Source organism: Ursus americanus, chromosome 34 (genome assembly GCF_024610735.1).
Source record: "Ursus americanus isolate L20-20 chromosome 34, mUrsAme1.1.p, whole genome shotgun sequence".
Lineage (NCBI taxonomy): Eukaryota > Metazoa > Chordata > Mammalia > Carnivora > Ursidae > Ursus > Ursus americanus.
This window is the reverse complement of record NC_142160.1, coordinates 13,524,113-13,548,677: the sequence shown is the minus strand read 5'-3', so window position 1 is coordinate 13,548,677 and position 24,565 is coordinate 13,524,113. Positions and strand designations below refer to the sequence as shown.

Below are 24,565 nucleotides of genomic sequence, written 5' to 3'. Positions count from 1 at the left end.
GTGATCGTTTTACAACAGTGAGCAAAGGCCATCCGAGAGGGAGCCAGTATCAGTAAGAATAGAGCCAACAGACTGAGAGAAGGGAAGCTGATGGGCTGACACGGCGGAGTCCCTTATCCACCATTCCTGAAGTAAGATCTAGCCCTTGATGTTGAACTTACCAGACTTACAGAAACTCTTGCGGAAACCAGTTTGAATTGGGTTTTCTGTCACATGCTGTCAAAATGACCGGACTAGTAAGTGTCTGAAAGGGCTAAATTATTCTCTCTGGGAGAATGAGGGGAGTTTTTTTTTCTTCTCTTAAAAAGAAGTGAGCACATAGGAGAAATAAAAGAGAGAGGCTGTCAAATTGTTGCAGATAAGGACGAAAGAATTGTTTTTTGAGGACGAAGATGATTAATATAGTAGTCATGCTTTTTGCATTCTGTGTTACATAACTTTCACCTTCTCAAAACTTTTGTAAGTTTGGCTACATATAATAATACCTCCTGTGAATCGTGTGGGTGTATGTGTGTGTGTGTGTGCGTGTGTAAAGAGGGGGCGGGGAGGGAAGACTGGGTTCTACGTTGTAGTGACGTAGTACAGAATAAAGAAAGCAATAGGTTAGGAAAAGACTATCCCTAAACTCAGATTTAGCAGAATAGGAGCTTGGGGTCAAAACTGATCACAAGAATGTAAGCCCTCCAGAAATTCATAGAATCACTGAGGAATACCTTAGACTTTCCACAAATCATGGGATGGAGGACTGAGGCTATCTCCTGTAGGTTTTAGGGGGTAGAGTGACCCCAACTAACTGTGGCTCACATTATTTATAAATCTACTTGTCTGAGGACATTACTTGCTAGTAAATCAGTCCTAAATTTGGATCCGTTAAAAGAAACAAAAAGGCCAACAAAAATCTATATGCGGAGCTGAAAAGAAAAACAGCAATGACAAGACATTTTCCAAAAATGTATTGAAATAAGAAATTTGACAATTAACAATTCCGTTTTACTGCTTTGCAAGAGGTCAGTTTCCCCATCCTCAAATATATCCAAAGGAAAACAAAATGCATGCACTTTCCATTGTTTAATGTAGCTGCCTGTGCATAATGGTAGGCCCAAATGAACTTAACTTACTTGCAGTCCTCTGAAGTTACTAGTTAGCCCTGAATAAAATATTTAGCACTTATGAGTAATAATACTCACCACTCCACCCCACTTTGGGGCTTCTTCTGTTCAGTGAACATTTATTATATCCTAACTGCACTAGATGTTCTGTGGGTGTAGACTATAAAGTAGGCACAGTCTACACCCTCAGAAATTTCATGCAGAAAAAGCATATATATATATATATATTCAAGACATTCTCCACAGGCTAGTTCCATTTGCAAGAAAGCAATAATATTCAAAAGCTAAGGAAAAAGGGAAGCAGGAGATTATAGGTTGGGTTCCCCAGGAAACAGACCCTGAGATGAAAATGAGCATGCAAATAGTTTATTAGGAAGTGCCTCTGGGATGAAAACCTGTGGATGGGAAGGCAAGGAGAGGGAAGAAAGCAGGGTGGGGTGGGGAGGGGGAAAAAGTAGTGGTGTAAACCAAGGCCTGAGGTGACCCCATGAGGAGCGCTGAAGCTGGGATGGTCTTTCTGGGTAGCTCTTGTTGGGAGGGAGAAGGCCAGACCAAGCCTGGGAAGCTGGCAGCCCCAGGAAGAGCTGTGACATTGGGCAGAACAGCTCTGAGGACAGTCAGCGGACATCCTTCCCAGAAACAACTGGAGGAATAAGTTCTCCAGTCCTGATAGAGGGACCTGAGTGGCATGGCACACAGCATCCGCACCCCCAGAAATTACTTAAGGTTTTGGAATTGAGCTTAATCTAGTGATGTTCCAGACATATTAACCCCCCGAGTCTTTTGGGAGTTCCAAGTGACTTTTCTGGACAGATCGTCCTTGAGCAGGTTCCTGCTCCATACTTAGCCACCTTATTAGCCCAGCTGGTACGAAAATTTTCCCAGACTGGGAAAGATATTAGTCAGAAGATAACCACCATCACCTTATTTGGGATAGTAATGAAATTATTGACATTAGAGCAAAGCGGTTCCAAATTGGTTCTGGAGTCAGACAGAATGCTGGTCCTTTCACTGGAGTGGTCTAAGTGCTTTGTAAATAAATTCACTTAGACCTTTGTATGTATGGGGGGCACCAGATGGTTGACAATGTCTGTCATGGGAAGACAGCTGAGACGCTGCTCATTTCCTACTATTTGCAACTTAAACGGCTGCTGTACATAAAGAGAGCAAGTAATCAGGCTCGTGGAGATGGAGTTCAGAGCTATTAGCTACCAGCTCCAACTTCACAACATTATTTTCAAGCACATTATTAGTGCTTGGGAAGTGACACAGGACAGTCAAATGAGGTCTTTCTTTGCTCTCAATAAAAAAGAAATAATAAAATTATCTTCCAAGAAATTGAGGATCCTGTCCTATTCTGAATGTTCCACAAGAATCCCAAAGGTGAATTTCTGCTGTGCTAAGTATTGTCCGGTAACACAGAAGAAAAAGAAATGCAAATTCTTTCTTTGATTATTCTGACAGGACTATGTGCAGACACTCAAGAAACATGGGAATCACGCTGCATCTACTTATTTCGCAGATGTGGCTGGAACATGCCCCATTTCAGGATAATGGGAATGAGCTCAATGCATTATTGTTCAATTAATTCATTCATATAATGGTCCCAACCACATTATAAAGACCAGCACCTTGCAAATGATTGGCTTGGTGTAGCAGAAGCAAGTGAAAATAATACGAGAGACAGTTTGGCCAGGCCCTGTGCTAATTTGATTAATCACCTAAAAAATAAGACATATCAGATGTTCTTAATTGGAAATTTTCTCTTCATTAGAGAAATATGCCTTGACATGTTTTTATCTAAGAACCACCATGGAGTTTGTACAGAGTTTGGGGACAGCTCTGTGCAAAGTTAATCACAGCCTGCTCAGTTGATTATAGTATGCATTCTGGTCGCTTGTCACGTGAGTAGAGGGAGCTCAACTGCATGACATAAAAGGACTGGACATGCCAGAGAATTATGTATTGTGTTATTTGTTAAACTTTAGAAATGAGACCAATGTTTAATGTCGAAGACCTCTAATCAGCATTGGGTTGTTCAGACTCAAAGCTGTGTTTATAATAATAGCAGATAGTATGATAGAGGTATCTTCCATTTGCAAGTCAAGTGGAAACATTGTAATTGAAAGCCCATTAAAATTTCTACAGAGTTAGAAATTAATAACTTGATGAGTTTATTGGGAAAAAATGGGAAAATATTTGTGAAGATTCTTCAGCTGTTAGAACTTTCCCTGTCCCCAAGGAAATACTGGGATACCGACACAGAGTAACTCACCCTGATTTATTACCTACTGTACTAATTTCATACTAATTGAAAACTGGCACCTAAGAAAATTAAGATATTATAGTTACTACACTAATAATTGTAATAAGCCAAGGTAAAGTGAGAAAACACTCCCTTTTTCCCCCCACAATGCTTCGTCAAAATCTGAATAGAGTGCTCAGGAATTTTTGCATTTTATTATAATAAAGGGTGCTACAGTAAAGTGGTCTTAGAGTAGTACTTGAAAACCTTAAGGACATCTCTGTTTTGTCTTGTTCATAACCTTGTTAGCCATTTTTCTTAATGGGGATGGGGTTTTATTACATTATTTTTTCAGTAGATAATTTTTTCGTAGACTTCATTTTTTAAGCAAAATTAAGCAGAAAGTACAGAGCTTTCCTAGATAGCCTCAGTCCCCACACACGCACAGCCTCCCGCCTTACCACCATCTCCCACCAGACTGGCGCCTTTGTAACAGTTGCTAAACACATCATTATCACCTAAAGTTCATCATCTCCGTTAAGGTTCACTCTTGGTGGAGTACAAGCTGCGGATTTGGACAAATGTACAATGACACGTACCCACCGTTCTAGCATCATACAGAACAGTGTCACTGCCCTAGAAATCCTCTGTGCTCTGCCTTTTGATAATTATTTTGAGCATAATTAAAATAACAGACGAGCTCTGAACACAGTTCTAAAAAATCAGCAGCCTGAAAAAAAGTCTCTCTGGCTCAAGATTTGGATTTCTACCTCTGTTTGCCACTGTTGTATATCGTCTTCTGAGCTGTCGGCGTCTCTGACTAGAGACCAAAAATCTCCTAGCCACCTGAAACAAATACATTCCCAGCTCACCTGAGGCAGTGGACAGAGCTGATTTCCATTAAGACTGTAAAGGGAAACAGGGAGACACGTTTTCATTAATGCCGTTCAAATATTCAGGCAAGGACCCCTTTTTGCTCTGCTTTGGTCTAGGGCTTAATTCTTCAGTTCAATCTTTACTTCCCCTTCAGTTCCACCTCATTTGTTTAAATGAAACAGAAAGCAAATTAGGAAAAACCCAAAATACTTTGATGAATTTAGGTCATTGAAAAGGCCCAAGGATTTTTTTTTTTCCTTCTCATTAGAGGATTGAATCCATTGTTTGCTCAGTTGACCAATCAACAAGTATACATGGCAAGCCCATGGATCCCAACCCTGGAAGTCCCCAGGCGGGGTGGGGGGGAGTGGAGATTTGGAAATGATGAGGACATAGCCTTTGACTTTGGGAAGTGGAGAGAAATCCCTGTCTCCTCTCCTCCCTTGTCCCCTCTTCCTTCCTTCCCCTACTTGTCCAATGCACATTTACGCAGGAATAGACCTGCCTTGGGCCCCACTATACATCATCTTACTAAGATCATTTTATGGCCTTGCATAGTAATGGTTTAGAAATATTTTTTAAATGTTTTTAAGAAATCGGATTTTCTGGGGCACCTGGGTGGCTCAGTTGGTTAAGCAGCTGCCTTCTGCTTGGGTCATGATCTCAGGGCCCTGGGATTGAGCCCCATCTCGGGCTCCCTGCTCAGAGGAGAGCCTGCTTCTCCCTCTCCCTCTGCCCCTCCCCCCAACCCTGGCTTGTGCACGTTCTCTCTCTCAAGTAAGTGAAAAAAAAAATCAAATTTTCCTTTTTCAGCACATGTTTTTGGATTTGATGTTACCTCACAGTCAGTTGTACACTCATAAATGAAGCACCATCTTTCTTGGATTACCAGGGCAGTAGGAGATGCTCTGGTCCTGTTAATCACTGAGTGATTAGCACGTGGGTAAAATACGTCATTGGCGATGGTGTGGGAGAAGGTAGGCTGTGTCACATGGAGTATGAACTGGGGAGTCACAGAGACCTGCGTTTGAATCTATGCTCCATTATTTAGTTGCTGTGTGATCTTGGGCAAGCTACTTACCTTCCCTGACCTTGGTTTCCTATTCTATAAAATGAGTGATACTGCCTGCGTTAAACACAGAGAGTAAGAGTTAAATGTGAATCACCCCCAAGTTGCCCCAGGCCTCACCAGCCTAGAGGCATGACATGAATCTTCTTTAGGAAGAGTGTACTAGTTTGCTAGGGCTGCCATAAAAATACCACAGACGATGTGGCTTCAGCAGTAAAAATTTATTTTCTTACAGTTTCAGGGGCTGAAAGTCCAAGGTCAAGGTGCTGGCAGAGGCCTCTGGCCTTGCCTTGCAGATGGCTGTCTTCTTGCGTCTGTATGTACTGCCCCGCCCCCTGTGCACCTGTGAGCCTGGTGTCTCTTCCTCTCCTTGTAAGGCCACCAGTCATGTTGAATTGGGGCCCACCCTAACAGCCTCATTTTCACTTAATCACCTCTTTAAAGGCTTCATCTCCGAATTCTGTCTTACTGGGAGTCAGACCTCAACATATGGATTTGGTGGGATACAGTTGGTCCATAAGACGTATGCAGCTGGCTTTCACTGTCTTGCACTCATTTGCATGATGCATAACCACAGCTCAGTATGAATCCCACAAGGTGTCTTACAGGTGCTCCGGGTTTCCAAGGGCTTCTACCCTTGCTCTGCCCAGGAAGCCACTTTGGGGTCCCCCAGCACCACTGCTCCTGCCGGAGCCCTCGGTGAGAACACAAATGTCTGCACCCAGGGCGCCGTGCCTACAGCGGAGGGTGCCCAGGTGCTGTGGTGCACCTGCATTGCAACACAGCCAGGCCTGTGCAGTGGGGAGAATGCCGCTTGCCTCCAGCCAGGCTGCTTATCCCTCTATGTCTCAGCATCCCTCATGAAAACAGCTGCTTCATCATCTGTCTGCCGCCTCTTGCCCTCGAGGTCTCCAAGAATATAGAACCAAATGTCATGTTCCGTTCCCTACCCTCCATTCTCCACATTGGGCACCAGGGCACGCCCCCCCCATTTCCCCCACTCCTGGTTCATTGACTTCTGGCAACCTTGCTACTAGGTCGTGCATATGTTCAGACAAATCGGAGCTCCCATTCTAGTTTAGAGCAGGACTCCTTTACCTAGAAACCCTTGCACTTTCCCCGCATGCTTCTTTAACAGGGGCCTGGACAGGCACAATGCCATTACCTTCTGATACAGCTCTCTTTGTCACTCGGCATCTTGTTGTAGTTAAAAAGGGGGGCCCTGCAGCCAGCTTGCCGTGGCTTCCAATCCTGTTCTGTGACCTTGGGCCGGATCCTTCCCTTCCATAAGCTTCAGCTTACTCATCTATAAAATAGGTCTGAGGATAATTCCTACTTTGTAGAATCATAACAAGAGTTAATGGTAATACACATAAAGAATAATCTCCTTGTCTGAGAGGTCATGATTATTATCATTACCGTCTAACATTCTCTGGCAACTCCTCCACGTAGTTCTTTTGGTGATTAGCTCATTGAATTCTCGAAGAATCCCAAGAGGGAGGTGCCATCCTGATCTCAATTTTATAGATGAGGAATTGGTGAAGTCAGTGGCCGGAATGGATTCGGTCAGTCAGGATTCAGTCCAGTTCAGTGTGACTCTAGACAGACTGTGCTCTAAGCCCTGTACCCAGGAAATGGTATTTATTATGACTATAGTCACGATCAATTAATCAACAGATTTTATGTAGATGTTAAGTGCACTTCCGTAGGTGGAGTGACAAATACAAAGCTTTATAAAAAGTGTTTTCTTTCAAGGATTTATAACCTCATTGGGATCTATAATCTCACTGATTTATGTATGTGAAACCAGCACTGAAATAACAAGGTGCTGTGTGCAGATAAAATGGAGGAACGAAAGGGGGCCTGGGTGGCTCAGTCGGTTAAGCATCGCATGCTTGATTTTGGCTTAGGTCATGATCTCAGGATCATGAAATCGAGCCCCAACTGGGGCTTCATGCTGAGTGCAGGGTCTGCTTGAGATTCTCTCTCTCCCTCTCCCTCTTTCTCTGCCCCTCCCCGTGCTTGCATGCATTCTCTCTCTCTCAAATAAATAGATCTTTAATAAAATAAAATAAACAAATCTTAAAAAAAAAAAAAAAGAAACGTGGGAATGAAACACACTATGAGTCCATGGCCAACCACCATGGTCAAGGAAGGCTTCATGGAGAAGATGGGCAGGATGGTTGGAACAAAGGCATGAGTGGTTTGATGGTTGAATAAATTAGGCAGGCGTTGAAGGATTAAGTAGAATCCGGAGAAATTAGGAGGAGGAAGGAAAGGCATTTCTGAAGATTGAGGTGAGCAAATAAACTGCCAAATTGGAGGAAATACCAATACTGTTTAGATTTGTAACTTAGAATGACCCTAAATGCATGGATCCCCAAATACATTCAAAGCGAAACTACTTCTATCAAGCTCCCTAACCTTTTTAGCTTCAGGGCACATTGGGGTAAAGGAAAGAGGCTTCTAGAAAATAGCAGGCAATAGCCATAGAGCTGAGCCAACCCAGGCCTCACCAGCTGCCTGAGGACTGAAAGAAATAAGTATCTTGGTTCCAAGCACTGTTCTAAACAGCTTTAAAAAATGCTTGGAGAGAATAGAAATGTACCGATCTTTCTCAGTGTGTCTTTATGTAATTATAACCCCAAAGTGTCTAAAAACGATAAGCTACATGTTACAAAGCAAACAGAGAAATTGTGCAATTAATTTGACATAAACCCAGTGATGAAGCCAGTCTGAGGGTTTAAAAATGAGACAAAAGAAAGCCGGCCATGATGAACGAAAACAAATGAAGATATCGTGGTGCTTGAGTTTCAACATTTGACCAGAGAAAGTCAAACAGATTAATAATGACAATAAAAGCGTTTCATTCAGTGATGCCTGGCCACATAGAATGCTGGGAACTGGGTTTTATGTATGAAATGCTTTATTAGCACAGTCCACCCGAGACAGCAGGATAACACATGCATGGGCGGCCGGCCGCACATCAGCTCCTGCCTCCAAGGCTATTTGAAAGAGAACATTCCATGTGTTGTGCATGATTAGAAAATTGAAGACATCGGGACACAGTGGTCTTACTTTTAGATACAGGCAGGAGGGGTCCTGTCCTGGGACACAGAGTTTTGCGCGTTCTGCTCTGGCCTTCCACAAACAACATCCCTCCTTATGGGGCAAAGGATTCATGGGGCCAAGGATTCATGGGGCCAAAGGGATGTGGAATCCAGCAGTTCCTTCCCCCATCTTGACCAAATGTCTTCCTTTTTGAGGACCTCTTCAGACCTTGTCACAAGGTCAAGGACAGCAGACTCTACCAGTGGGGTGATAACATCCAGCCATAAAGTGACCAAGGATCTGCTGCTCAAAGGGGCAGTCTAGGGTGTCCCTACCCCTTGCATTAAAGCCCCTCATGATTGAGGACAGAGCTGGGGTAGGAGGGTTGAGCAAGCGTCAGGGCCCAGGTCTCCCTATCCACCATGTTCCAACATCATACTTTGGAGAGTCTGATAATTCTAAATTCAAACCTGGCCCTCTAGGTCATTATAATAATACATACGCCTAGGTGTACCACTTCTCAGGTTCTCCACTTGGTTTATAACCTCTAAATATTTGAACATAAGGTATGTGGTTCCCCTTGGTATTCTTGGTGGTGGGCCCAGGACATACAAAAGAATCTGATAGAAAGCAAAAAAGGACAATGACATAGAAATTCTGAGTCCCTGAACCCTGGGCTAGGAAGTTCATAGCATAAATGGGTGTCTGTGAGAGCTGTGTCTAGCACCAACCCCATTCTCTTTCTCTTTCTTCTATCTGTTCTGAATAAATAGTATTGACAGTGGGCAAAAACAAATTCTTAATGAAATGTCCCTCAGGAGTGAGATGGAATTTTAAAAGTTAATATTTCTATTTAAGGACCCAAAGATTTGCTCATCATTTCTCAGTAAATATGTTAGCATAGAAAAGGCACACTTCCCTGCAGTATTTCTATATCCTATTAAATGAACAAACAAAAACCCCTAGTAGTTATTGCCTCATGGAAGATCCAATAGGACAGAGATTTTTGTGTATTTTATTCACTGAAATATTCCCCGTGTATAAAGCCAGTGCCTGGTGCAGAGCAAATGTTCAACATCTATTTGTTGAACAAAATGAATTAGTATGTGTATCTAGATTGCTGCTGTAATTTGGGGGGCTAGTTTCCACAGACAACTCACATTTAGGAAAGTCACAAACCAAGGCCCAGGCTTTCTATTCCAAGTAGAAGTCTTTCGTTAGTATAAGACTGTGCTTTAATGACAAAGGTTTCTTACATTTAAGGTTTGAGTGAATCTGGCTTCTCTCCAAGGAAAGTAAGGCTCTGCAATTCACAAAAGACTTTGCCCTTTGAGTATATAGTCTCCTACCAGAGGGAGAAGAGCTGCAGGACCAATTGTCTCCCATTTTAAAAATAACTTACGTGTCTGCAGCTTAATTATTTTAAAAGGCTCTTTTATATGTGACATCTCACTTGATTAGCTCAACAACACAGGGAGGTAGGCCAGTGATACTCTCCATTTTGTTAGAAGTTGGGTCCTTTAATCCTCGTCTACTGGCCTACTGACCACCCCACGATGTATGCATGTTATCAAGATTAATAGATTGCTCATTTATTCTTTATCAATAGTAAGATGCGTAAATGGAAAAAAAAGCCAATTTAAACAGTTGTTTGGGCGAAGTCAGATCACTTCAGTTGAACAGAAAAGTCCCAAAAATGTGTTATTTTGTCTCGGCTTTCTGGGTAGTTCCTCTTCTTCACTTTACCTTGCAAGCTTGAACACAGTCTTTGTCGCACTTCCTTAAAGCAAGGTGCTCAGAACCTATTTTCCTTCTCTTGAGAAAAATGTTTTTTGACTTCTTGTTGTTTGTGATCTGGAATGAACCTCGTTTTAAATATTTCCTATTTCCTGCACCCTAAGCAAGTTATGGAAGAGACAATTGCACAAAAATTAAAGTCCACGAACCAAAAGTAAAAAGGATGTGGAATCTTATTTGTGAAGGAACATAATTTTAAAAGCATGCCCCCTACTGGAGGCATGGTGACATGACATCTGGAAAGGAATAAAATTAGAAAGAACCAAAGAACTGTGCAGTCATACTGAAGGTCCAATCTGACACCCAGAAGGCTCCATTATCATTTAAGGACCCCTAAAATTATAGTCTTGCTGCCTGTTCAGATTAACCTCAATCACATACTCAGTCCAGAAAATTCAGAGTTCAAGAGTAAGATAACACACTGTCAAGTCCTCTGTAGATATAAAAGTCCATCTTAGACCAATGGATTTTCTTTCACATATTATTTATGAGAACACTTTAGAAGCAAATAAAAAATTTACCTCTTGAAAATTTTTAAATAAACATTTAGAAACAGAAAACATACTAGTTGAAATATTGAAAAATATCATCTTCCTACAGCCTTCTGTAGCTGGCAAACTCCTATTCGTCTCTCAAGGCCCAGCTCACATGTTATCTTCTTTGAAAGCTTAATCGTACCCCCTTAAAGATGATTAGCCATTTTCTTTTCTGTGCACCTATAAATAAAATTTGCATTTATCATACTATAGTGAAATTGTTTATATATCTTTCTCCCCAGAGCAACTCCAGAGACATTAAACAAGAATTACAAAATATATAAAGTGGCCTCCTTACAACTGAATTTCACACAGTATCTTAGAAAATTATGGATTATCAGAAAGGGAAAGTTTCTTAGAGTTTATTAATCCAAATATGCACCTTCCCCAAGCTTTCCTTCCCACCTTCATTAAAGAGATGAAGAAACAGAATCTAACAAATATAAGTCTATCAAAATGAGTGTTCTTTCACCCAGGAATTAGCAAAGTGAGGCTATTATCCCTGTCTTTTGATTCCAATCAGTGTTCTTTCTGCTTCAACATAACCACCTCCTCTCTACATGATCCCACAATAATACACCCTACCAAACTCTTCAGGGGTACTTAATTTCATGTCCTTGAATTTCCTAAAATTATATGCAAAATTTGTATGCATGTATTTTAAGGTCTGCCTGTAAAAGAGAGGCTTTCCATCTTTAAACATTCATGCATACATAATTCATGCATTCATTCAACAAATATTTGTCAAAGACACTATGTGCAATCCTCAACAAAATACAAGCAAACTGAAACCAGCAACATGTAAAAAGGATTATATATCATGACTAAGTGTGATTTTTTTTCTAGGAATGCAAGATTGATTTAACATCTGAAAATCAATCTTGTGATATACCATATTGTTATAATGAAAGTCAGAAAATAACACGATCCTCTTTTTGTAGACATTGACAAACTGATCCCAAAATTCATAGGGACATTCAAGGGACCCACAATAGTCAAAACAATCTTGCCAAAGAAGGATAAAGTTAGAGAACTCAGACTTTGTCATTTCAAAACCTACTACAAAACTACAGTAATAAAGACAGTATGCACCTAGCATAAAGGTTGACAAAAGGATCAATGGAATAGGATTGAAAATCCAGAAATAAACCATCACACTTCTGGTCAATTGATTTTTGACAAGGGTGCCAAGACCATTCACTGGAGAAAGGACAGCCTCTTCAACAAATGGTACTGGAACAATTGGATAACCACACACAAAATAATGAATTTGGAGCCTCTTCTCTACACCATATACAAAAGTTAACTCAAAATGGATCCAAGACTGAAATGAAAATGCTAGAATTATAAAACTTTAGGAAGAAAATATAGAAGTAAATCTTTGACCTTAGATTAGGCAATGGTTTCTTAGGTACAACCCTAAAATCACAAATAATAAAAGAAAAATAAATAAATTGGACTTTGTATAAATTAAAAATTTTTGTTTCAAAAGACACCATCCAAAAAGTGAAAAGACAATCCATAGAATGGGAGAAAATATTTGCAAGTCATACGAGGCTTGTATCTAGAATATATCATAAAAGATTTGTATTTAGAATATATAAATACTTACAATTGAACAATAAAAACATAAATAACCAGTTTTTAAATGGACAAGGGATTTGAATAGGAATTTCTCCAAAAAAAGATATGCAAATGGACAATAAGAATATAAAACAGTGCTCAACATCATTCGTTATTAAAGAAATATGTATCAAAACCACAATGAGGGGTATCTTGTTGACTCAGCCTGTAGAGCATGGGATTCTTGATCTCTGGGTTTTAAGTTTGAGCCCCACCTTGGGTGTAGAGATTACTTTAAAAAAAAAGACACACCATGAGATACCACCTCGCACCCCTAGGGTGGCTAGAAGAAGAAGGAGGAGATGGAGAAGGAGAAAAGAAGAAGAAAGAAGAAAGAAGAAGAAGAAGAAGAAGAAGGGGAGGAGGAGGAGGAGGAGGAAGACGACGACGACAATAGCAAGCATTGGTGAGGATGCAGAGAAATAGAGACTTATACATTGCTGGTGGGAATGTAAAATGGTGCAGCCACTTTGAAAAATAGTCTGGAGGTCAGGCACAGCTGAAAGTCTTTTTTTCATGGCTCCTCCAGTAAGTGGTTTAAACTCACACCTGGCCCGAGGGCTGCACTAATAGATTGTGAGCTCTTTGAAGTGGGGTCTATGTTTTGGTAGCTCCCAGTGTCAGACACAGTGCCTGGCACTTAGTGAGAACTCATTCACTATTTGGTGGGGGAGTGAATGCTGAGACACTCATTAGAATGCGACTTGGCTAGAGCAAAGCTGAGTCTCAGAAAGGGCAGCACTATCCCATTCCCCCATCCCCAGCTCTCCCAAGATGTTATGTGTACCTTGGGTAGATCAAACCTCTTTAACTCTGAGGGGGTCTGGGGGCATGCCTTAAAATACAGTCCTGAGTTTAAGTAAGACCTTTCCTGTTCATGACCCTTCTACCTCTCCTTGCCCATCCAACCCTCGAAGAGACTACTTAAATATCCCTATTTGGCTGAGGTCCAACAGTCCCATGGGAAGAACATGAACTTTCCCACAACTGAAGTTCATGTGGGCATGTGTAGCAGAAGGTTAAAATTCAAATTCCAGTAGACATCAAGATGTAATAGCTGTGAATGTCCAGGGTGAGGTGCCGAATAACCACACACAGTATTTTAAAGGCAATGAAGGAGAACTTGCTACATGATCCTTAAAATCTCACACCACTTTGAGAATACGATGGGTATATAAAAGGTGCCAGGGTAGTGGGGAAGAGATTAGGTGAAGAGGCTCTCTTTGGAGAAAGCTGGACTAGGAACCCCATCTCCTTACAAATCTAGAGTGGGAATGGATTTCCAGTGGAAAATCTCAGAAGGTCTGAGGTGCTTTTCTGGGAAGTTGAGGGTCTGACTCCTGCCTGGGTAATTCAGCGGGTGAGAGAAAAATTGCTTAAGTGCTTTGATGGCCGTGCTGGGAAAAGTCTGAAGCACTGGTTGGGAATGGCAAACATTTTCAGTTTCTTGGGTCAATGGATAAATGGGCAGAGGTGGGCCCCACAGCACTTGGAGCTGGCAAAGGGTCATCTTGGGCCTTTCTGATTGGACTGCCAGGAGAGGGAGAGGGTCTACAGCTTCAGGAAGCTGGGGCAAATGCTAGGGGCTGAAGAAGTCACGAGTCATATATGCAATAAAGCTGCATCTGCCCAGGCTTGGGGAACTTGGGAGGGGGCCCAGCAGAGACCTGCAAAAAGCCTACAAACGACCCCCACAAAGAGCAAGTCATCTGCAGCATTGTCAGGTCTAGACAGCAGCAAGCCAGGTCTATGGTTCTAGTTCAAGTAAGACCTTTCCTTTTCCTTTCCTTTTTCGATCTTCTTTTCTTCCACCCAACCCTGAAAGGAACTGAAACTGGCTAGCAAGTTGGTGTGGTGGATCAGGGGGAAAGAGAGAGAAAATTATCCTGCCACTGACCCTCCGTATCACTTCTGCCCTTTTTCCACACTGAGATCCACAGATCCCCTCGCTAGGAGGCCCTGAGGTGGGGCCTCCTTCTGCTGATGGAGGTACAGGTGGGGGACTGGAAGGAGGAAGGAAGCCATTTTTCTGCTCTGGCGGCACCTTCTGGCAGTGGGTAACTGCAGACTCCAGTATTCATTGTGAACTCCAGCACAGTGGTGGTGGCTTCAACAATTCCCCCGCAGCATAGCCGCCTGCATTTCCACCTAGCAGATCCAATGCATGCCTACAGCAGCGGCACTCACACCTCTAGTGGCTGAGCTGTGTGTCTCGCTCTGGGCTCCAGCTCCCTCACCCCTTTCCCTTTTGCACTCCTGGAGCTCTTCCCCTTGGGGAACCAGTTAAATCCCTCTGCATGACCTGTCTAGAGCTGTGTCTATTTTTTCTGACCAGACATTGACTAATACACTCTCTTTTCTGGGGCGCCTGGGTGGCACAGTGGTTAAGCGTCTGCCTTGGGCTCAAGGCATGATCCCAGCGTTATGGGATCGAGCCCCACATCAGGCTCTTCCGCTATGAGCCTGCTTCTTCCTCTCCCACTCCCCCTGCTTGTGTTCCCTCACTGGCTGTCTCTCTCTGTCGAATAAATAAATAAAATCTTAAAAAAAAAAATACACTCTCTTTTCTAAGTTTTGGCCCAAAGCAGGTCCAGACCACATGTAGGGAAGAAACTCAAAGTTAAATCAAGTTCAGTGCTTGAATTTATACTTTGGACTGGATATTCCAATTTCTGAATCAAGAATAGGTTTGGCTTCTAAAATAACAGTAGGTCTTAGTGTTGCTTAAGAGTAAGCTGTGAAGTCATGGGCCTGCCAGGGGCTGAGGAAGATCTCCGCCGTGGAATAATTCTACAGGGATGTAGGAGACTAAAATAAAGTTGTGTTTTGATTGTGTTATGAGCTAGGCTTGTTCAGCATGTATATATATATATGTAGACATGTACGGAAGAAGTCTGAATGACCAAAGTGAAACAGCAGAGTCTAAGGGTGTGTGCCTACCAACCCCCAAGATGGCCTCCAACGGTCCCCCACTCTGTGTACTCATGCCCTGTGTAGTCCCCTCCCACATCAAATAGGGCTGACTTGTGTAACCAATAGGATATTGTAGAAATGACAGAGTGTGATTTCTGAAATTAGGTCATAAAAAATATTGTGACTTCTGCCTTGCTTCCTCTTCGCTCCCCAGCTCTGAGGAAAACCAGCTGCCTTACCATGAAGACACTGTGGAGCCCTGTGGAGATGTCCGTGTGGTGAGGAACTCAGGTCTCCCCCCCAACAGCCATGAGAGTGAGCATCTCGCAAGCAGATCATCCAGCCCCGGTCAAGACAGTGACAGCCCTGGCAGATATTCTGAAGCTACCCTGAACTAAAATCACTCAGCTGAGCGTCTCTTGGATTCCTGATCCATGGAAAGTATGTGAGATAACAATTGTTTATTATTGCTTTAGGCCACTAAATTTTGAGCTAATTTGTCATGCAGTAGTAGCTGACAAATATGAAAGGATACGAAAGGGCAGTAGCTCTGGGTACAGGAGAGATACCAGCCAGCAGAAGGAGCATGTTCTCCCCCTGTCACATGGTGACTTTTGACCCAGTCCCCAGCCAGACAGACTGATGAAGTGCTCTTATCTGGGGTGGCCTCTGGGACAGGCAGCTGTAAGCTGGCTGAGTGGAGACCCTGAGGAGCCCACGACAAATTAGAGAAGTAGATCAAGTTTGTTTCCAAAACTATCTTAGAATCTTCCTACTGCTTTATAATTCCTCCAGGACCCCCATCCTGTCATCTCCCCAAGGCACTGCTCCCACCCCCCTTTCTTTATCTAATTTTACAAACCACTTCAAACCAGCACGTACTGAGAGTCAGCTCTGTGCAGACAAACCACTATCCCTCTCTTAACGGAGACTTCCGTGTATAGACCACTTTGCGTTAGAAACTTTTTTTTTTTTTTTTTTTTTTTTGCCTCTAACCTCAACAGTGATGTGAAAGTGCAGAGTCTGATACAGCAATTCTGAGATGGGGCCCGAGATTCTGCATTTCCAGGAAGCTCCCAGGTGAGGTCACTGATGCTGGTCCTGGGACCCCGCCCTAAGCACAAGGCTCTAAAACGCTCCACACGTGTAGAGATGGAAGGTAGTGCAGAGTACCCAGCAAATGCATGAACTCTCAGGGAAGCCCTCGCTGCCTGCAAATCAAACCACATGTATAGCTCTCATTCCTTATGAAACGTGCAGGTTGGTCTAGTCTTGTATGTTTCTTGTGTAGGAGGTCTTTCCCAAGAAATAAGCAAGGGCACCACAAGAACAAAAGTGTTCTATTTGGTCAGTTTCTAAGTCAAGACTTCTTGGGGAGAAAGGACTTTCAAAGTCCTCTCCAATCACCCAGCCTGTGGCTGAACCCGCTCCATGTCATCCCTACCAAATTATTGTTTGAGCTATGTTTGGATACTTCCAGTGATGGCAAGCTCACCACTCCCAAGACAGTCTACCTCGCCTTTGGGCAGCTCTAATTTTAGAAAATTCTGCAGAAAGAACCAAAATATTTTGTCTCCAATTTCCAACCAGTGTCTGAATTATACTTGTAAAGTCATTTAAAACAAGTCTTCATATGTTTAGTGATGGCTCCCTGATTTGTGTCAAATTTCCCCTTCTCCACGTTAAAACAATTTTTCAGTTTTTTCACTTGGTGCTTTTGGGCCATGCTGCTTGGTTTTAGTTGATTCTTGGATGATTCCACTGAACATTCTCCAGCGTGTTTCCATTTGGAAACAGTGATGGAGCCCAGGTAAAATAACAAAAGAAGAGATTCTGGAAGAGGGGAGAAAAGCAAGAGTTGAAGGCAATTTTCTAGCCATGATGAGTGATATGCTGTTGAACGCAGAGGGCTCTGGTGACATTGAGTGAGAGCCCTTAGCAGAAACACGACCACAGCACAGAATAAAGCAAGCACAGCAATCATCTGGGGTCTGCACCCTAAACTCTCAGGAAGACGGTTTAGCCTAAGATCTTTTCACCTCGGGCCCAGATTGCTTCTTCTCCCAGGTCACTGTTTCTCAAAACAATGTCCCCAGAACACCTGGATCAGGATGACCTCAGGTGCCTGTTTCAATATGCTGATTCATGGGCCTCATCTGCATCCTATGAAATCAATGTTTTGGGGGTAGGGACCCGGGAAGCTACATTTTAAACTAATTGTCCAGGTGATTCTGATGAACATGGAGTTTGAAAATCTTGTTCTAGGCCCTATCCTGATGGTTCTTTGTTGCACCAACTGACTGAAAGTAACGAAGGGCAGGTCTCCAAAGAAACAGGTCAAACACTGCAAGCCTTCTAAGAGAGAGAGAGAGAGATCGGGAGAGACTGTGACAGAAGTCAAATCTTGAACTCCTTTTCTTCTTATAGCCCAAGATCTCCCTGCCCTAATCTTATTGTTTAGACTTGATCCAGTGTCAGCACACCTGTCTGGGTTGGCGTCAAGGGCCGTGGCTCCCTCTAGAGGCCAACTGGAATAAGAGCAGGGAGAACAGGGAGGTAATTGAAAGGAAGGAGGGAAGAGAGGGCGAAATGCTGGAGAGCTTCACAAGGAACCCATCTGGCACTCACATACCGCACAGCCTTCTAGCACAGCAGTTCTCAAAGTGTGGTCCAGGGACCCCGAGGGGGTCTAGAAAGTCAAAACTATTTTCATAATAATACAAAAATTTGCCTTTTTTTACTCTCATTCTTGCATGGCTGTGTAGAGATTTTCAGAGGCCACAGGACATGCCGAAATCACAACAGATTGCCCATAGATGCAGATAGAGGAATCCAACTGTGTTTCATTAAGCCTGCCATCAGAGAGATTGCCAAATGTATGTAAAACAATGCCACTCCCCTAAATTTTTAATCTTGAAGATAGAGCTGCTTTTCATAAAATTATTTATATTAGTATATGATGGGTTTATTACCACTATTTTTAAGTGAATTAATACTTCTTTTTCTGTTTTGATAGCTCATATACTAAATATCTGTAGAGATAATCCACATAAACAGAAACTCTTCGGGGTCCTCAATAGTTTTGAAGAATGATGAGGTTCTGAGGTTAAAACACTTGAGAATCACTGCTCTCAACCTTGGCGGTACACTGGAAACAGCCTAGGAAGCTTGAAACAAATATTGATGCCTGAGTTCTATGCCCAGAGATCCTTATGCAATTAGTCTGGTGTGTGGCCAAGGTATTGGGAATTTTAAAAGCTCTCAGGCAAGTCTAACGAACAGCGAAGGTAGAGAACCGTTGCTCTAGGCTTCAGGCTTTTATTGGATGTCAAAACAAGCATGGCCATGGGCAAGTAACAGGAAAGCAAATACAGTCCTCAAAGGCAATCTCTGGTAGAAAAGCAGAAAACAGCTGAGCTATCGAATTTTCCCCAAAAAAATACAACACGAAAAGGGAGATATTGTGTGCCTCTACCAATCAGAGTTTTTCTCTGGCCAAAGATGTTGGATACATCACTGTGTCACTGGATGGGACAAAGGAGAATACATTAAAATGCGACCCAGGTGAGGATTAGAGCAGCTTTTGGGGACATACGGTAATAAAATCTATCTGCAGAGCTGTCCCCAAAGAGTGGGAATCAAGCCAAATCAAAACAAACACACCGAATCATCAGGATGCTATTCTGATTGCAGAAAAGCCAGGTAACAGCTGGGGGTGTGGGGAGGGGGATTTAGGCCCCATAAGGACATACATTCCCCGGGATGATGGACACAGGTGAGTTTTCACAAGCTCCAGCAGCTCTCACGTGATTACTGCTTAGCATGACCAGGGTGATGCCAGGAGGGGAGGAAGGTGTAGTTAAGCACTCCAGGGCAGGGATGGTGTGAACTGGATGGTAGGCTATGAATACGGTGAGAATTATACTTTACGGCTCTCAAGCTGAGAGGACTCTCAATGTTTCAGGTAGCCTGCTGCTCTTCAGAAACTTACATTTTGCATTGGGTTATTCAATTCAGGTAGAGAGCAGTCTCAAGCTCCTTCAGTAATAAGGCCAGTAATAATTATAAATTATAAATAAATGGCTGCTCTGGGGGGGATGTGCTGAGGGGCTCAGTGGGTTAACCGTCTGCCTTCGGCTCAGGTCATGATCTTAGGATCCTGGGATCGAGCCCCACATCAGGTTCCCTGCTCAGTGGGGAGTCTGCTTCTCCCTCTGCCTCAGCTGCTCTCTCTCTCTGTCAAATAACTAAATAAAATCTTAAAAAAAAAATAGACAGATGCCTTGAAGGTGGTCTGCCACTGAGTAGAAGGAAGAGAAAGAAGAGAAAGAAGGAAGAGAAAGGAAGAAAGAAGTTCATAATAATAGGAATAGCTAGTATTTGTTGAGCATTTACTATTCCAGGCAAATTATTAAGAACTTCATATGAGTTATCTGACTTAATATTCTCAACAACCCTATGAGATAGCCCTATAGTGATGAAGAAACAGAGGCTAAGTGGAAGCCAGCTTCCAGATGACCCCCAGTAATCCTCTCTTCCTGGAATTCCCCTCGTGTAGACTTTCCCACATTGAATAGGGAGTGGTCTGTGTGCCAATAGCACATCGAGGAAGAACCTGTGTCGACTTTCCAGGCGACATAATGAAATGTAGCGCACGTTCCATCTTGGCCTTTTGGATCACTTGCTTTGGGGAAGTCAGCTGCCATGCCGTGAGGGCCACATGAAGGGAGCTGAGGCCTAATGCCAAGACCCAGCACTAACTTGACACTTGGGAGTGAGTTGCCTTAGGAAAGGATCCTCCAGCCCTGGACAAGCCTTTGGATGACCACGTTTCTAGGTGACGTCTACTGGGAACCTTACGAAAGACATCCAAGCCAGAACTGCCAAGCCAAGCTCTTCCCAAATTCCTGACCCACAGACACTGTCTACTTCTCAGTGTTCCCAGCAGCAATGAGCTCATGGCCATAACCTGATAGTACCCCCTCATACTGGCTTTTCTTCCCTCCCATCTCCCGCTCACATTCCTGGTTCCCTCACTGCTGACTCTGGGAACCCCCTTCCAATAAACTACCTACATCCAAGTTCTTTTCTCAGGCTATGTTTTTAGGAAGAACCCAAGCTAACACAAACATCATGATAAGTGGGCTTTTTCACAGATTCAAATGATGTTCTATTAAAAACATATTAAGAAAGGAGTTTAAATTTAAAGAACAAGTTCATGCCACCCCCAAAATGTTGTTTGTTTGTTTGTTTGTTTTTCTGGTTACCAAGAAAATAGATTCAGGAATTCCTGAAAGTAGGGAGCTTCACCTAATTTTCAACCATGAGACTTACCCACCTGCAGAGCTGACCTTGAAATTTTGTTGGTGACATTTCCTGGAAACGGGGAACCATGGCTCCTAGCCCGCATGGTCTCACCGGCCTGCTTGGAGTGAATTTTGACCAGGAACCAGAAATAATCAAACATTTAATGAAAAATCTCTAAAGAAAGACTCTAGTCACGTTTTGGCTCTTTTCTTGGGTCACTATAAAATATTCCTTTGACTCAGCCAAGACACAAATATTCTCTTAATATCTTTGGTATCCTAGCTTTAGTCTATATAAAATATTCCTGAATATTAAGATTCCTGTGGAAGCTGTCAGAAAATCATATTTAACATCCCTACGTCTGCCGACTTAAAAGCCGGGTCACACTGAATAGCTGAGTCAAATAGTTTCCAACAGGTTGTCTCCAAAGATTGTATTCCCTGAGTTGACTTGAAATCAATTGTTTGGAGTGAAGAATGTATTTTCCCACAAAACCAGTTATTCCGAAGGTAATCAACTCACCGTGGTTACTGAGGACTTTTCTAGTTGTAGCACTGAACGTTCAACATCCCAGAAACACCCTCAGTCCGGAAAACCAACAGCCCTGGCAAACCAGGACAGCAGGTCACCCTGTTTATTTCGGATGGTTATGCTTCCAGTTCGTTCACAGAAGCTTGTTTCAGCCTTGGTCTGGCTGAAATGTAGTCCTGATTGTGAAGAAGTTCTGAATAATGGACAAGATAAGGCAAGGTGCTGGGGCACGCTGGAGAATTTCAGGGCTGATACAGGAAAAGACAGGACCAGGAGATGGCACTATGCCCAGCATGCTTCTCGGGCAGGGGTAGGACAGGGTTGCCTGAGAAAAGACATCCCTCTCTGCAGGAGATCTTCCAGATACGGTGGGAAGGGGCCACTGCCCACAAGGGGACAAGGGCCAGGGAACTCTCAGGGAGGAGGGGAATTGGAGAGGGGGCTGTGTGTCTAGGCAATGCCAGTCAGCCGCGAGGTGGGGAGGTTCTGATTAACCCTGAAGGGCAGCAGCAGTCTGGGGTCTCGTACAGCCGTGGGATTTATCTTACGCATGGCTAGCTGTTGCTCAGTGCGGTTCATGAGGTATGCATAGCTGGCAGGCTCTAGACCCTAAAAATACGCTTATTTGGGCTATAGTTAAAGCAATTGGATGTGTAAGAATTCCAGGTTGCTGTTAGAAGGCTTTGGGCTGACAGTCCAATATACAGAGCTCATCTTTGCATCCAGACCTCCAACCGTGGGTATCAGAACACGTATCATTCCTGCCGCAGCCTTGACAGTGAGAACAAAAAATCCCCTCTGCTGTTGGCCTTCTGCCTCCCCTGTCTTCCCATCCTTGTACTTCCTTCTTCAAACACCAGCAATGTGTGGCTTTCGTGACCTGGAGAGAAAGATCCAACAGGAAGGTAGAGGGGACGGCAGTGAGTAGGGGGCAGGGGCAGTGGATGGAGTGCTGAGACCAAATAATGGGACAGGTGAGGACAGGATGTAAGGAACACAAGTGTTGTTCTGGGACATGAGAGGAACTGTCATGAGACCTACGAGTCAGAATCTGCCTGCACCCGAGGGATGAACAGTATAAACAGTTATTATCTTTCCAGACTGCCCCCTGATCCACCACTTTTTTAATTTGCAGGAATACCCCACTGTATGAGGTGTCTGTAAGGTGTGGTACCCCATCCCTCGCTGAGGAAAGTCAGGATGGGGTCTTCCTGTTTCATGCCCCTTACAAATCCAGGGGCACAGGATGCCCGCTGGCCCATGAGATGAGCAGGAACCAGAGTGGAAGTGCAGGTAGAATCGGTCCACATGGCGGTGTTCTCCGATGGCTCTGGTGTTTGGCACTGGCTGTGTCCCCTGAAAGTGGTGTCGGCAGAGCCCTGAGCACACTGTTCCTGTAGCCTGATCTTCACTGTGCTTCCAGCCCGTCAGCCTCACATGGGATCGTGCCTAATTTCTAAGGCTGATCCTCCAGCCTCCCTCCATGCTGAGTTTGTCAACAGCTATCCTTAAATTAGTTGGGGTCATTTCTGTTTTGAAACCTGATCAATACAAATGCCATGGCCTCTTTTTGATCCAGAAGTTAGAGGTTTCTCTGTCTCCAGGCTAGTCCAGATCTGTCCTCAAAGTCTTAAAACATAGATCAAGTACATTTCTCCCACTGAAAGATAAATTCTTTCCAAAATTATCAGTCCTCAAAAAAAAATGAACAATTTCCATTATAGTAAATAAACAAGATATGTATCAAACTCTTCTTTTAATGGATGGGGAAAAGATCATGAATTAACAAATGTGAAAACATTTTTATTGACCTGAAGATACCGTAATTTGAGGAAAGCAAAATGGTTGACATTGTTTTCAATTATTGTCACAGCAAGATGCCTGTAAAATTCATATAATTGGATTGAGTGGCACTGTTAATGACTCTTTGGATATGTACAAATCTAGTCATACACTTCAGAATTTGCAGAGGCAAATTAATTTAATATGCTTTATTCACTTTCTGGGTTGGGCATTGGGTTATATCCCATTTGAATAAAACATTTGGGCTCTAATTTGCATTTTTGCCCACAACATACTTTCCAATTCTGCCTCCTTCACATCATTATTTAGCATTGTGATTGTGTCAGTCATTTCTTAGACAGCACATTAATCACATTCATTATCAGCTGGATGATTTGATTCCAAGGGCAATAATAAATCACACTCAACCTAGACAATTGAATATCAAACTCTTTTAACTGTGGTTTGCCTAGGTTGGCTAAAAGAATGTTGGTCCCAGCTACCCTGACTGCTCCTCCTTTCCAGGGAACACCATCTCAGAAGCACATGGAGATGAAAAAGGTCTAAGATTGCCTGGAGACAGAGACTCAGCTTTTCCCGATGAAATGATTTCTTCTTACTTCCGTGAAGGAGGATTGGAGGGAAGACAGGTTGGTCACTGAATATATAAATATGGTGCCCAAGTGTGAAGAAAGCTGTGTCCCACAGACCTCTAGCAATCAACCAAGCGCTGGAAAGGAGTTGCTCTCCCCAACCTAGTGAAGAGCCTGCTGGAACCCTTCCTCTCTGACCACCTTTCCAGCGCCCTCTACTGATGAAGCTTAACAGTGTGCCAGAAAAAGGAAGAACATTTAAAGGAACCTGGTCATTTTTTCATAGATAAGGCAACAAAGCTTGAATTTGACCTTAAGAGGCAATAAATTGATAACTTCTGGGGTGCCTGGGTGGCTCCGTTGGTTAAGCATCCGACTCTTAGTTTCAGCTCAGGTCATGATCTCGGGGTCGTGGGATCAGGATTGAGCCCTGTATCAGGCTCCACTTTCAGTGTGGCGTCCACTTGTCCCTCTCCCTCTGCTCCTCCCCCAGCTCGTGCTCAATCTCTCTCTCTCTCAAATAAACAAACAAATATCCTTTAAAAAATTAATAACTGCCATAACACTGTACATACTGCTCTGACCATTGAAGTCTAACTATTGGACTAGAAAAAAAAAATCCCTAAGTCGAGTGGCTTAAAGCAACCACTGTATGATTTTCTCTCATGGGTCTGTGGGTTAATGGGGCCAGCCGGGCCGTTCTCATATTCCACATGATGACATCTGGGGCTGTGGTCATCTGGAGGCTCAAGTGGACTAGAAGAGCCGAGGTAGTTTGCTTACATATATTACATCACGCAGAGATGACTGGAAGGCTGGGCTCAGTTGAGATGCTGGAAAAGCTGAGGCTCTGTCTCCAGGCAATCTTAGACCTTCTTCACCTCCATGGGCCTTCTCTTTGTGGTCACTCCACATGGTCTCTTTAATAGGTCTTTTTAGCCAGACTTCTTAAATTGTGGTCTGAAAGTGGAAAGAGCTTTGGGACATAGTCTTGAGCTACCTGTCACTCCCAGGGCTTAAACAAGGTTGAATATCATTTCTGGAGATATTAAAGAAGGGACTCAAGAATCAGCCAACTGGCGAGACTGGATGACCTGTAAAGTGTCCTTCCAAAGCTGAGATTCAAGTTTTCT

The 24,565-nt window shown here is 43.3% G+C and overlaps 1 long non-coding RNA gene across 1 annotated transcript; it reads left to right on the top strand.

Moving 5' to 3' along the window:
- Positions 1-23,755, top strand: LOC148107175 (uncharacterized). The gene is made up of 3 exons (XR_015722961.1): positions 1-236; positions 15,434-15,660; positions 23,365-23,755. It is a non-coding gene; the product is annotated as an uncharacterized LOC148107175 (long non-coding RNA).
- Positions 23,756-24,565: the final 810 nt, after the last annotated feature.